Source organism: Typopeltis vanoorti, chromosome 25, assembly GCF_054136105.1.
Source record: "Typopeltis vanoorti isolate ZY-2024b chromosome 25, IOZ_Tvanoo_1.0, whole genome shotgun sequence".
Taxonomy (NCBI): domain Eukaryota; kingdom Metazoa; phylum Arthropoda; class Arachnida; order Uropygi; family Thelyphonidae; genus Typopeltis; species Typopeltis vanoorti.
The window spans coordinates 21782234-21796049 of record NC_143573.1 but is presented as its reverse complement, the minus strand read 5'-3'; the positions used below and the strand labels follow the sequence as shown (position 1 = coordinate 21796049).

General features: G+C 35.9%; 1 protein-coding gene across 1 annotated transcript in view; it reads right to left on the bottom strand.

Annotated features, from left to right (window-relative positions):
- LOC150092596 (phospholipid-transporting ATPase ABCA1-like) overlaps positions 1–13816 on the bottom strand; it is a 982930-nt gene that overhangs the window by 448896 nt on the left and 520218 nt on the right. The window lies entirely within an intron of this gene.

The following is a 13816-nucleotide window of genomic DNA, read 5'->3' as shown; positions in this document are numbered from 1 at the left end:
ATATCTCCCTTCAAGCCGTTTCCTATATCATTTATATACAAATTAAACAACATTGGCCCAAGCACAGAGCCCTGAGGCACACCACTGGTCACCTGCCTCATTCTGGACTCGGCTCCTCCATACACCACCTTATGGTATCTCTCCCTGAGCCATTCTCCTATCCATATCACCAATTTAATATCCATTCCCATCTGCTCCAATTTGCGTAACAGTGTTCTATGGGGTATCCTGTCAAAAGCCTTAGCAAAATCCAGAAGTACCACTGTGTAGCCAGTTCCTTTGTCCAACTCAGATGTTATTCTATTATGAATAGTTAATAGATTGCTAAGGCAGGATCTACCTTTAACAAAACCATGTTGGCCTCTATAGAGTATCATATCCTGATCCACCCATTCTTGAATTTTGTCTTTAACCAACTTTTCCAATACTTTTACCACTACTCCTGAGATGGTGATTGGTCTGTAATTCAATACCGCAGTTTTAGAGCCACCCTTATGCAAAGGAACCACTTTGCCTAACTCCCACTCCCTAGGGACCATACCAGAGTTCAAACTTAAGTTAAATATCCAGGTGAGAGGGGTTGACAATTCATTTGCACATTCACGCAACACCCGAGCTGATATTCCATCTAAGCCTACCGCAGTGTTTGCATTTAAGTTTTGCAATATATTTAATACCTCTGATTCTTTAGCTTCAATTCTCACATTAGGTATTGCTGTAGGTATAGAGATATCCTCACTTGGGTGATAGACTTTTGAAAAGTGATCACTCAGTAACTCGACTATTACATCTGATTTTGTCACCTCAATACCATCAGCACCCACTAAGGTTATCCTTCCGAAGTCATTCTTCCTCTTACTTGCCACATAGCGGAAGAACTCTTTGGGATTACCCTTGATCTCTTTGGCTAAGGTCTTCTCATAATCTGATTTAGCTTTTCTTACTATGCTGGTAACTTTCCTAGCTTGAGCCTTGTACTGCTCATGGGTGTCCTGATCGCCTTTCTCCTTGTAAATTCTCCATAACATTTTCTTTTTTTGCTGTTCAAGCTTGATACTACTGCTCATCCATCTAATGCCTGCCTTGTTTGACCTCCTAACCATGGGGACACAATCTGATATTGCTTTCCTCAGATACCCGCTGATTTTATCCCAAGCACTGCTAACATCTTTCCCTTGCAATATGTTCTGCCATGGGATGGCTGCAAGCTCACTCCGAAGCTTGTTATAATTGCCTAACCTGTAGTTCCGTACATACCCCTTCTTAATAGAAAAATCCACAGATTTTGCAACCTCCCAAGTCAATACCACATGATCGCTTTCACCAACTGGAGGTAACGAGGACACCTTACTTATGCATATAACCTCTGAACCAATAACCAGGTCCAACACTCTCACACCACGTGTCCCTTCAGTTACGTGCTGTTTCAAGTAATTATCTCGTAGAAGATGTATGAATTAAATGAATTATCCTTGCAGAATGAAAGAACCATGCACTCTGGATAGGTATGGGAGGTACTCACATCCTCCTCTCCTCCTCATCTCTTCAGAACTGATCTGCAGTCCATATATTCAGTCTTTACCCATTCCCCTCATTGCAGCTTGCAATGTGAAAATCTATCAAATGACTTCCTTTCATGGTACCTGTGACATAACTATAAAAAAAATTACACAATAACCAGCAATAAACTTGAATGAAATATTTTATACTGTAAATAACAGTACATCAGTGTGTGGAAACAACAAGTAGATCAAAGAACAGGAATAGTACATAAAACAAAAATACATAAAATAATAAACAAAAGGTAGTACATAAAACAATCAAATCCAGATGAGAGAGAGAGAGAGAGAATCATTCCAATTCACATTAGGCCAATGTAAAAGGGCTTCATAACTTTCTTGTTGTAGTTAAGCCCTTTTATGTTGGCCTAAAGTGAATTGGATGATTGTCTCTCACTCTCCTATTATCAAAGATCTATTATTAAACCTTATAAATATAAAAATTATAAACAAAATTATAAATATAAAATCTATTAAGCATTTCATCATCATCATTATCATTAATTTCCTAATATATACCCCCAAGGGATGTTCAGTAATTGAACATTTATTATTGTTATTATTGCTACTACTATTCAGAACCTGCATGGAGTCATGGAGCTCATTATCAGAGGCCACCTTAGCCACACAGTACTGTTTGCACTCTCACCACTAATCAGGAAATGTATTCCACGGTCTAACCATCTTCCATGTAAAATATCCTCTTTCTAACTGCTTCCATTTGCAACTCCAGGAATGGTCAGTTGTCCTTCTTCCTTTCCTTTGTTCTACCATATGAAAGCTGCCTCTCCACCAAGTATTAATCCTATAACTACCTCTAAACAGTTCAAATGGCTCATTCATATCACTTCTTTGTCTTTTATATACACCAAACTTTGCAAGTTGTATAACCACAGCCTGCACTCATAAAAATACAGTCCTAACATCATTCCTTTTCCTGTTTTCATCATCGTCAAGGTTAATTCTCTCCTTCAAATCATGGCAAGCAGATCTGCATGCAAATCCAGCTGTGGTTTGATCAAGGTTCATACAATGGCATGGACTTTTAAACTGATTCATTAGTGAGTGCATCATGTATAAGTGATAGAAGATGGAACATGTGTTTCTGGAGAGACTGAACAGGAAACAATAGAAGGTATGTATTTATCAAAAATGTGATATTCTGTTGGATTACAAGTTATTGGTAAATACAAAACAAACTAATGGAATAAAAGAGAGCATAATTGCAAGACCAAAAGGCTGTACAAATCACCTGAAAGTGAACAAGACTGTGAAAGTAGAGCTGATGAAACAAAAGTAGTGGAAGGGAAGACAAGTAGGGATGAGGAAACAAAAGAAATGAACAACAGATCACAAGATAATATAACTGCCAGGATGCAAGACTTCAAAAATGAACTGATCAGAATAAGAACTATGATGAAAAACATCCACAGTGAAATAAGAAGTTTGGTGGATAAGAATGAAACAGTGCAAAAGGTTAGGATGAAGGAAAGCAGATAAAAGAGGTAGCAAATAATTTGAGAATAGCGATGTATGGAGATTCCAATATGTATTCCAATAGGTAAATGAGAGATTCTGTTGGATTCTGAATGAAGAGAAATTTAGATTATTAATATTCCTTTCAGAATCCAACATAATCCACCATGGCAAAGGCTACATTTGTAAATATTATTTTATGTAAATCTCTTGTTATAAATTATTATTCATGTAATTGCCTTGAGTTTAATTATTAAGTCTTATTAATTAGTCTAAAATATATGTTAGCAATGATAGGACCTTGTATTGAGATATTATTCTATTTATTCAGATTATTCGTAATTTGATATTATGAGAAACTGTATATATAAATTTAATATGCCTTATGTGAAATATAATATTTTAGTTTTTATTTATTATTACCAGTGTGTAAAGGTATAATGTTATGCAATACTTCTGTTTTTATTTTATTTTGTTTGTTACTATGGAGACGGGCGAGAAATAGCTGGCGCGTGCGTGAATGGCAAGATATTGTATTGAACTGAGAGAAGGAATTTGACATAAACAAGAGCACGAGAAACATTTTGGCAGGAAAATAGAAGGGAGGTGTATAAGCTAAGAGCAGAGAAAACTGTGGCTCTTTTCTTTATCAGGACAGACCATTCAGGGATAGGAGAGCATTTTAGTATAGCACAGGCAGACGAGGAAAATACGGAGTAGCAGAAAAGGAATGCAAAGGATTGCTGTAACTAGAATCTTAGTGCTGTAATTAAGCTATTAAATTACAAGAAAGTATTAGGCAACTGAGAATAATTCTAGAAGTTAAAGAATTACTGCGTGTTCTATTAGTTTCATGGAACTTTAACAGAGTGCTGAATTAATCACGTAGTGTTGAGGAAGGAATGAGCATTTTCCTTTATCCAAATATGTCCATACATGTAAAGTGTGACCATTAAAAGTTCAGTTATCATTGAGAAGGTTTATTCTAATTAGTGCTGCCATAGTGTGCTAAATAAATACAGTTATTAAGTGAGCTCATAGTGAAGTTGATGAGCAAAGGATTTACCCAGTAAGAACTGTCCATTTATATGTTACTTCAGTGCAGAAATATATGTGTGATTCCTCCTGTTATTCCCCACATTAACTATGACGTTTTTTGCTGAAATCAGCCAGAGTAAGAAGTATGAAGATGTATACTTGTGAAGCAGTTGTTGCCACCATTAATTTTGAATTTTTATTAATATTGAAACTTTGCTGACTGTGTGATAATAGTAAAAATTGTTATTAAGAGATTTTGTGATATTGAACTCTATTAGAAGTTAATTCAATGTTGTGAAAGCTGTAAGTTTGACAGCAGAATGATCATAGATTGAATCTATAAGATGTTGTGACCAGTATACTAAGATATTTATATTATTTTCTTGTCAGAGTTGAGCTTAAGTGTATATTATATAACCCTGAATTAAATGTTTTGTTTTATTGATTTTAAATTTGTGTTTGCCTGGATCTTGTTTATTGCACCGTTCATAAAATCATCGGACCTAGCAGGAGCCTTAAAATTAAGAGATAAACTCGGCCAGTATAAGAAGTAAAGTTACTATAAAAAATTAGTTATCGGTTGGTTCCACTATATTTCAATAGACTAATCTAGATATAGAGTGGCACAGTCTAAAAATATAAATTTCTCTATATTTATATTATAAATATAGAGATATTAATATAGAGATATTATATTATAAATATAGAGATATTATATTATAAATATAGAGATATATTAATATTAATTTCTCTATATTAAAATTAGTAATCAACCAGCAACTAATTACTTGTTTAAAAACTAAATTAAAACAAGATGGTGGATCGAATACTAGGAAGAAGTACGATCCAACAATTCCATAATGTCTATATCCGAGGAGGGAGAATTAGCAAAATAAATCATGAGTTAGATATCAGAGGCAAACAAGCAATCACATTGGTAGTAGTTGTTGGAACAAATGATTTGATTGGATATAAAAAGGTGAGGATAGATATTAGGAGGTTGTTGAGGAAACTCAAAGATCATAGTGTGGTAGGAAAGGTAATCAACTGTGTCATTAAGGTATAATAGTGATGAGTTGAGGTGGAGAGAAGGGATCATGAATAGTATGTTTGCAGAGCAGTGAGAGGAGAAGGGAGAGAGTCTGTAAATGTGTGGGATGTGTTTGATGGAAAGATAGATTAGCACAAAAGTGACAGATTGCATTTGTGCAAAAGTGAGATGTTGTATTTACATAAATGGATTTGGTGTCAGCCAGGTGAAGATACTGTTGCTAGAAGGAGGTGCTAGAATGAGTGATGTCAGCAAGGAAGTGGAGGAAGTGCGAGGTGAAATGAAAGCTCAGAAGGAAGGAAACGATCAGAAAAAAGTGATTATAAATGGGAATAGTAGTAGTGTGAGAGGTAATGATGAGAGAACATGAATGTAAGATGGACAGGGAGATGCAATATAAGGAAAGAGGATGTTGGAAGTAGTAATGAATGTATGTAAGAGGGTAGTTAGCATAGAAATGGGATGGCCTGGGAGGTAAGGTTTTAATTGAGTCTAAGAATATGCAGTGATTAAGGTATATGGGTTAAGGAAATTAGAATGAATAGGAGTGAGGAATTCCAAACCAACAAGTGGCTTGGTTAGGACAGATTATAGACCCAAGAGAAAACTGCTGGGTTTATTTACAACTGCCAGGAGCATAAGAAATAATGAAGATGAAATGGTTTCACTGATTGAGTTTATTAACCCAAAAATTATTGGAATAAGTGAACATGGTTGGATAGGATGATATCCTAAAGGGAATAGAAATGGAAGGGCATGATATTTTTCATGAGGATAACCACTTGGTTATCCTCATGAAATGGCTGAGTGGTTAGTGCATCCTATCTCCAGCCAAAAGGCTGCGGATTCGAATCCTGCCGTGGGCATGGATGTTTGTGATTGTTTGTGAAAATAGTGGTGGAAATAGGTAGTAGATGGCACTGGTGTAGATGATGAAGGTAGCTGCAGTTAGTGGAGTGGTGGAGATGGAGAGTTGTATAGCATGTGCCCTCCCTCGATGAGTCTTTGGACTCCCTGGAGGTGTTATGTAATAATTATAATAATAAGGACCAAAAAAGGGAGAGGGGGGAAGGTGCTGATAATGACATCAGATGAAATATAGCAGCAGTCATAGTTTATCTGTTTCTCTCATTGTACAAAATCTCCCTTCATTGTTCAAAAAATTTCTATTGCTTCTCCAAAGTGGAGATACAAGAGTGAAATAGTGACAATGATTTCAAGTGGAGCAAGATGAGATATTTAATCAGTTGCTGGTATAGACCAGGAAATGTGGAGGGGAGTGATGAAGAAAGGTAGACATGACTTAGCTTAGTGAACAAAGGAACGGTGATCGTTATAGGTGATTTTAGTTATGGCAGTAGATTGGAATGAAATAACTTTGTTATAAGGAAAATGAATTTCTTGAGAGACAACTATAATAGGCAGTAAGTAAGAGAGGTTATGTGAGGGTTGAGGATCTTAGATCTAATCATGTGATTCAAGAACATAATTGTATGTGGAACATCACACTTTCCTCCGGTTGGTGAGAATCACAATGATATAAGTTCCAGGTGTTTACAAAGTTCCTTGTTCATGCAACTTTATTATAGTCAAACTGAGAGATCTGCTAACATCTGCCCAGAAGAACATAAAAAAATATATCTGTTACCATAAGTATGGTGAATTAGGGCTTGCTGTCCATGGCTTGGATATTTTGCAAAGAATGAATTAAAAAAAAAACAACAACAACATATTATGCTTCACCACAACAAATGCAAAGACTTTTTTGAATCATTAGCAGAATTTAAAAAACCGACCTAATCTTAATAAATAAGGCTGTATTAAACTTTCCAACATTTGGGAACTTAATTCTTAGGCCTCCCATCCAACACAATTGGCTAGTCTTAGTTGGCTAAGGTTAGCCAACTAAGACTAGGTTAGTTTAGGTTTTCAGTCTGATTTTTTTCAGTTAGTGTTTGTTCAAATTTGTGTGTGTTTTTTGCAATCTTGATATTGTTTCCCTAATGATGTTTCAGTAACCGAGATGAAATATAGGAGTGATTAAATGTGTTGCTTAATTATTTGAATGTGCTGTATTTATTCTACTAAACCCAATAATGAAAATACATTGCTCTCTCTCTCTCTCACACACACACACACACACACACACACACACACACACACACACACACACACACATGAGCAAATCAAGCAATTTTATTTCTTCTTAACTGCAAATTCCACATAGTCTCTTCCTAGGTAAAGACCACATGATTTCTACTAAACTGACCACAGTGTGTCCATCTTACAGACAAATCTCCTGAAGTAAATGCAAGATCCAGTGCTCTAACCCAGGTGCCTGGCATAACATTACATGATACTTCACACAATTGCATGGAATCTCAAATCAGATGGATTGAGATCATCAAGATGTTATACTTTCAGATCTAAAGTGATTTGATATTAGCAGTCTGAGAGAGAGGGGGGGGGGAGAGGGAGAGAAGAAGAAGAATGCACTTAAAGACTCAATCCACTGTTGATGAAACTGAGGATAAATGAATGAATAGTATTTAATATGCATGATTTATTGCATAAACCTACAGTGACCACAGCTGAAATATTGCTAATAAATCTTACCACATTTATTAGAGTTTTGTGTGTGTATTGTATGTGCTCAGACCTTAGGATGAATAATGACAAGCATATAAATAATAATCTATATTTCTTGTGATTGCATTTAGGACTTGATAAAATGTTCATAAGAAGATAACTAATTTAGAAACCTGAAGGGTGTTTCAGTTGCAGCATATATATTTGACTACAAATATATTAAGTGAAATTGTTAGAAATAGTATTAATAAAATGCAGTGCTTTATGAGAGACTCATAAAAAATAATAACCCTTCTATATCTTCTATATGTTGTTCTCAGATCTGGTCCCCAGGATGTGAAGGGGATAAATTAACTGTGGAGAGGATACAAAGGACACTGACCTGCAGAGATAAAACAGTTATCATTCCATTTTATAAGACCATGATCAGACCACACTTGGACTATTGTTCTCAGATTTGGTCCCCAGGATTTGCAGGGGATGAACTGACTGTGGAAAGGGTACAAAAGCGGATAACAAAGATGGTTTCAGGACTGTACAATGATAGTTATGATGATCAGTTGAGGGAATGTGCACTGCAGAGTTTGGTGGATAGAAGAAGGAGAGGTGATATGATTGAGACTTTTAAACTGTTGAGAGGTGGTTACAGGGTTGACACTGGGGAGTTCTTTCGCTTGGTTGAACAGCGGGAAGGAGTGTTGACAAGAGGCCATCCCTGGAAGTTACGAAAGGAAACTGTGAGAAAGAGGGTGAGGAGTGGTTTCTTTGCATGGAGGGTGGTTGAACCATGGAATGCATTGCCTGATGGAGTGGTGAGAGTGAGAATGGTCAATTAGTTCAAGGAGTGGTATGATAGACTTTGTGTTTCTTAGGGGGGAGAACTTCCCTCGATGAGTCTTGATAGACTTTGTGTTTCTTAGGAAGGACCTCCCACGATGAGTCTTTTGACTCCATGGAGGCCTGCATAATAATAATAATAATAATAAAAGGCGGATAACAAAGATGGTGTCGGGACTGTACAATGTTAGTTATAAGGATCGGCTGAGGGAGTGTGGACTGCAGAATTTGGTGGATAGAAGAAGGAGGGGTGATATGATTGAGACTTTTAAACTGTTGAGAGGTGGTTACAGGGTTGACACTGGGGAGTTCTTTCGCTTGGTTGAACAGCAGGAAGGAGTCATGACAAGGGGCCATCCCTGGAAGTTACGAAAAGAAACTGTAAGAAAGAGGATGAGGAGTGGTTTCTTTGCATGGAGGGTGGTTGAACCATGGAATACATTGCCTGATGGAGTGGTGAGAGCGAGAACAGTCAATACATTTAAGGAGTGGTATGATAGACTTTGTGTTTCCAAGGAGGGACCTCCCTCGATGAGTCTTGATAGACGTGTTTCTTAGAAAGGACCTCCCACAATGAGTCTTTTGACTCCATGGAGGCCTGAATAATAATAATAATAATAAATAATATACTATTATTATTATTATTATGATTGTGTGACATCTGGAAGGAATCTAAGGACTCATCATAGGAGGCACTCTACTCTACTTTGCTACACAAATCTCTCCATCTTCCCTACTACTTAATTCCCCACCTCCTTACAATGACACTACTATCATGAATGACATCTATAGTTTGCCCACCGATTAGAGACCCTTCAACACTTCTGCGTATGTCCCAAAAAGGAGAATCCATTCCGATAATAGGGTAATCAATCTGTCTTCTGGGATGAGTTTGTTTATTATTACAGGTTGGAAAATTTAGTTTTTCTTTTACGAACATTGTAGTTTTTAAAGTGTAACTATTTTGCTTGTATAACAGTTGGAAAAATGTATGTAGAGTATTAACAAAATTCAAAAAAGGTATAGCATAAAACTAAAAATTAACGAAATTTATTTTTAAGAAAGTTTTCTATAATATAAAAATAATTATACAGAAAAACAAATTTTTTCAAATGAACTTAGATAGTCTAAACTTACAGTTGAGAGAACTGAGACACTTTATTGTCCTAAACCGATTAATAATTTATGACTTGTTGTGACTCTTTTAACAAACCCATACAAAAAAAAAAGGTTGAAAAAAATACCATTATCAAATCCTTTTAATCTTCATAGTCATATGAATCGGTGTCCGAATCGCCATCACTTTCACTTAAACTGATCATCAAAGGTTTGCATAATTCTTCGATAATTCCGTCTCTGTCCCAATACATATTTTCCAATGAGGTGATATGAGAGCAATATTTTCCCCAGTTTTGAACTGTAATACTTTCAATCACCTGTTCTGAAAGCTTGAAAAGTTTCGACATGTCAATATCCCCAGTTACGTTGCGATGGCGAATGAAACTTTACATTTCTGCCCAAACATACTCAATAGCATTAAAACAAAATCCGATTTCATGAAGTATTTTCATTAAAGTTTCTCTTTTCCAAGGAAAATTAATTTTTTCTTTAAGCACAGTAATCAATTTCGGAACAGTTGGCACTCTTTTCTCGATGTAAAATTCGTGACTAGTTCTTCTTATAACGTCTACATCAAAATCATTCAAAGCTACGGTTTTGATGGTTTTCTTTCTCTGGCACTTTTTTTCAGGAGATTTAAATTTTGGCTTACCTTCACCTTTTGATTCCCTACGAATTCTTTTAACAGTCGATCCCGATATGCCCGCAATTGCACTTGCATGTTTTATGACTTGAGAAATGGGAACAAGGAGACTGCCTTTTAACGATTCTTTTTCGCAGAATGTCAGCACATTATTCAATATTCTTTTGCAAGAGCTACTGAAACATTTAACAACAGAAGTTGTTGACTGTATTGGATCCATCATACAAATTAATAATAAAAAATAATGCAAAAAAGTGACAATGAAAATCAAGTTACTACTAGTACAGCGACAGACAAGAAAGCACGTGATTTTGCATGTTGGCGACCAATTTGTACATCCTTCATTTCTTTCTCCCCTTCAGCATGAATTGACTATTCTTGGCGAAACACCAAGCAGAGATCTACAAACGGTGGGCGAACTATGCTACCCATCATCACCACTACCAACAATAGTATTTCTTGTCTATAAATTGCATGTGTTCTAATGGGCAATTTGCCTGTCCATGGGATGAAAAACCTGATACCGTCATATGAGATATGCTAACTCACCTTTAATTGAAAAAGTCTAGGTAAAGATTCTTCCCACCAGGATGAGAATCGAACCCAGTTGAAGGGTGCAATGTTCCATTGTTCTTCCAAATGCATTATGAACATATATATAAAATCATACTCCTCATATATATATATAAAAAGAAAAGCTGAAATTTGAAACGTTTTTTGTCTTACTAGCTTACTGGCCTGGCTTACCAGCCTGAAACTCAGGGAGTTGCCCCCCCCCCCCCAGTATATATATACTGGGGGGGGAACTCCCTGAGTCCCCGATGAGTCTAATGACTCCCTGGAGTTGCCCGTAATAATAATATATATACACACACACGAGGGTTGTTTAAAAAGTTTGGTAAAAAATAAGTTAAACACGTTTTTTTTGGGAAAAAATCACCTTCATTTCTCAACATAGTCTCCATTGAGGTCTACACATTTGGTCCAGTGAGTTTCTAAATTTTTCATCCCATTTAAAAAGTAGGATTTGTCAAATTGTGCAAAATAGTCATTGACAGCCTTGATGACATCCTCGTTTGAAGAAAATGTTTTCCCACCAAGCCAAATTTTTAAGTTTGGGAACAAAAATAAGTCACACAAGGCCAAGAACACAATGGATATGGAACCAATTCGAACCTCAATTCATGCAATTTTGCCATTGCGACGGCCGATGTGTGGGATGGTATATTGTCTTGATGAAAGTGCACTTTTTTTGTATATCAATCTTGGCCGTTTTTTCTTCAGTTTTTCTTTTAAACAGTCCAACAATGTCACATAATGGACTCCTGTTATTGTCTTAACCTTTTCCAAATAGTCTATCATGATAATTCCTTGGGAATCCCAAAAAACAGTGGCCATCAGCATCCCAGCTGACAAAACGGTCTTCTCTTTTTTTGGTGCTCTTTCACTGGGCATTGTCCACTGTTTTGACTGCTGTGTGGACTCAGGTGTGTAGTGGTGGATCCAAGTTTCGTCTACAGTCACGAATTGCTGAAAAAATCATGCGAAATGTATTTTCGCATGTGTTTTTGATCGACAGTCAACATTTGCTGCACCCATCACGCACATAGCTTTTTCATGTGCAATTTTTCATGCAGTATCTTCGATGTACTTACGACCACGTTTAAACTTATTTATCCAAAAATAAATAGTCTTTAATGCTGGTGAAGAGTCTCCATGAACTGCATGTAACTTGGCTTTGATCTGCGTGGCCGTCCCCTTATTCTAATAAAAGTGTTCTATCACTGCACAAAACTAGTTTTTCTCAAATTTTATGAAAAATGTCAACATGGTCATTTTAAATATTTGCCAAGCAAGAACCATGCATCACATGTGGCTAAAATTTTGCCGGGGTCATGAAAAAGATGATATGTGCCAACACTGGTATGAATGAATGAATGAATTGTGTCGCCATCTATTGGAAATTAACCAAACTTTTCAAACAACTCTCGTATATATATATATATATATATATATATATATATATATATATATATATATATATAGATGATAGATAGATAGATAGAAGAGTTGCCTTAGCTTGTTCCTTATGTTACTACTCCAAATGAGAATCTAGACGTACTACAATCATCATCATCATCATCATGTGTATCAAGGATTTAGGCCTAGCATGGCTGGTTCTGGCCTTAAAAGTCATCGTTGAATCATTTAAGAGGACATCTTGGTTTTCTTTTTCCTAATGGCTTGTACTTTAAGGCTTGTTTTGGTAATCTTTCTGTTTTCAGTCTTTGAACGTGTTCCATCCATTTATGTTCATATTTTTGAATTTTTTTTCTATTACTGGTTCTTGGTTTAATTCTTTCATAATTTCTTCATTTCTTTTGTGATCAAATAGGGTATACTTTGCAGTTTTTCTCATAAACTTCATTTCTGCTGTTGTTAATCTTTGTTTGTCTTTTTGTTTTATTGTCCAGATTTCGCTTCCATACATTAAGACAGGTAGGGCTAATGTATTGTATACTTTTATTATTATTATTTAAATTAATGGGATATTAAATCCCACATTGTTTTAAAACCGAATAAGAAACTCAAAGATTGGAATCAGAGAGTTTCATGCCGAATATAGTAAACTATAAAGTATCGGCGACCACTAGCGTGAGCTAATGCAAGTGACCCTAGTAAGTGGTACAATACCAGAGAACTCGCAGCAAATTCTGTAAAGTTCTGATCGCTATTCTTAGGTATTTTCCATAATGTAAAAACACATTTCCTAGGAAATGTATGCTGTTATTACATTATGGTGGAAGGTCACTACCCAGAACTGGTTTCAGCCTTTTTTGAGGCTTCATCAGCGAGTAGCTAGACCAAATTAATACCAAAGTGTATAGCGAAAAGAACTTATATACTCTGTTATTACTATATTTGGCATGAAACTCTCTGATTCCAATCTTTGAGTTTCTTATTCGGTTTTAAAACAATGTGGGATTTAATATCCCCTTAATTTAAATAATGTTTATATCGCCGAAATGAAGCTTATTAGCTCTTTGTATTTAAGTAACTTAATGGTTGCACCTGTTTGGAAACTCGTATAACAGAGTATATAAATTCTTTTCGCTATACACTTTGGTATTAATTTGGTCTAACTACTCGCTGATGAAGCCTCAAAAAAGGCTGAAACCGGTCTGGGTAGTGACCTCCCACCATAATGTAATAACAGCATACATTTCCTAGGAAATTGTTTTTACATTATGGAAAATACCTAAGAATAGCGATCAGAACTTTACTGACCTTGCTGCAAGTTCTCTGGTATTGTACCACATACTAGAGTCACTTGCATTAGCTCACGCTAGTGGTCGCCGATACTTTATAGTTTACTATATTCGGCATGAAACTCTCTGATTCCAATCTTTGAGTTTCTTATTCGGTTTTAAAACAATGTGGGATTTAATATCCCCTTAATTTAAATAATGTTTATATCGCCGAAATGAAGCTTATTAGCTCTTT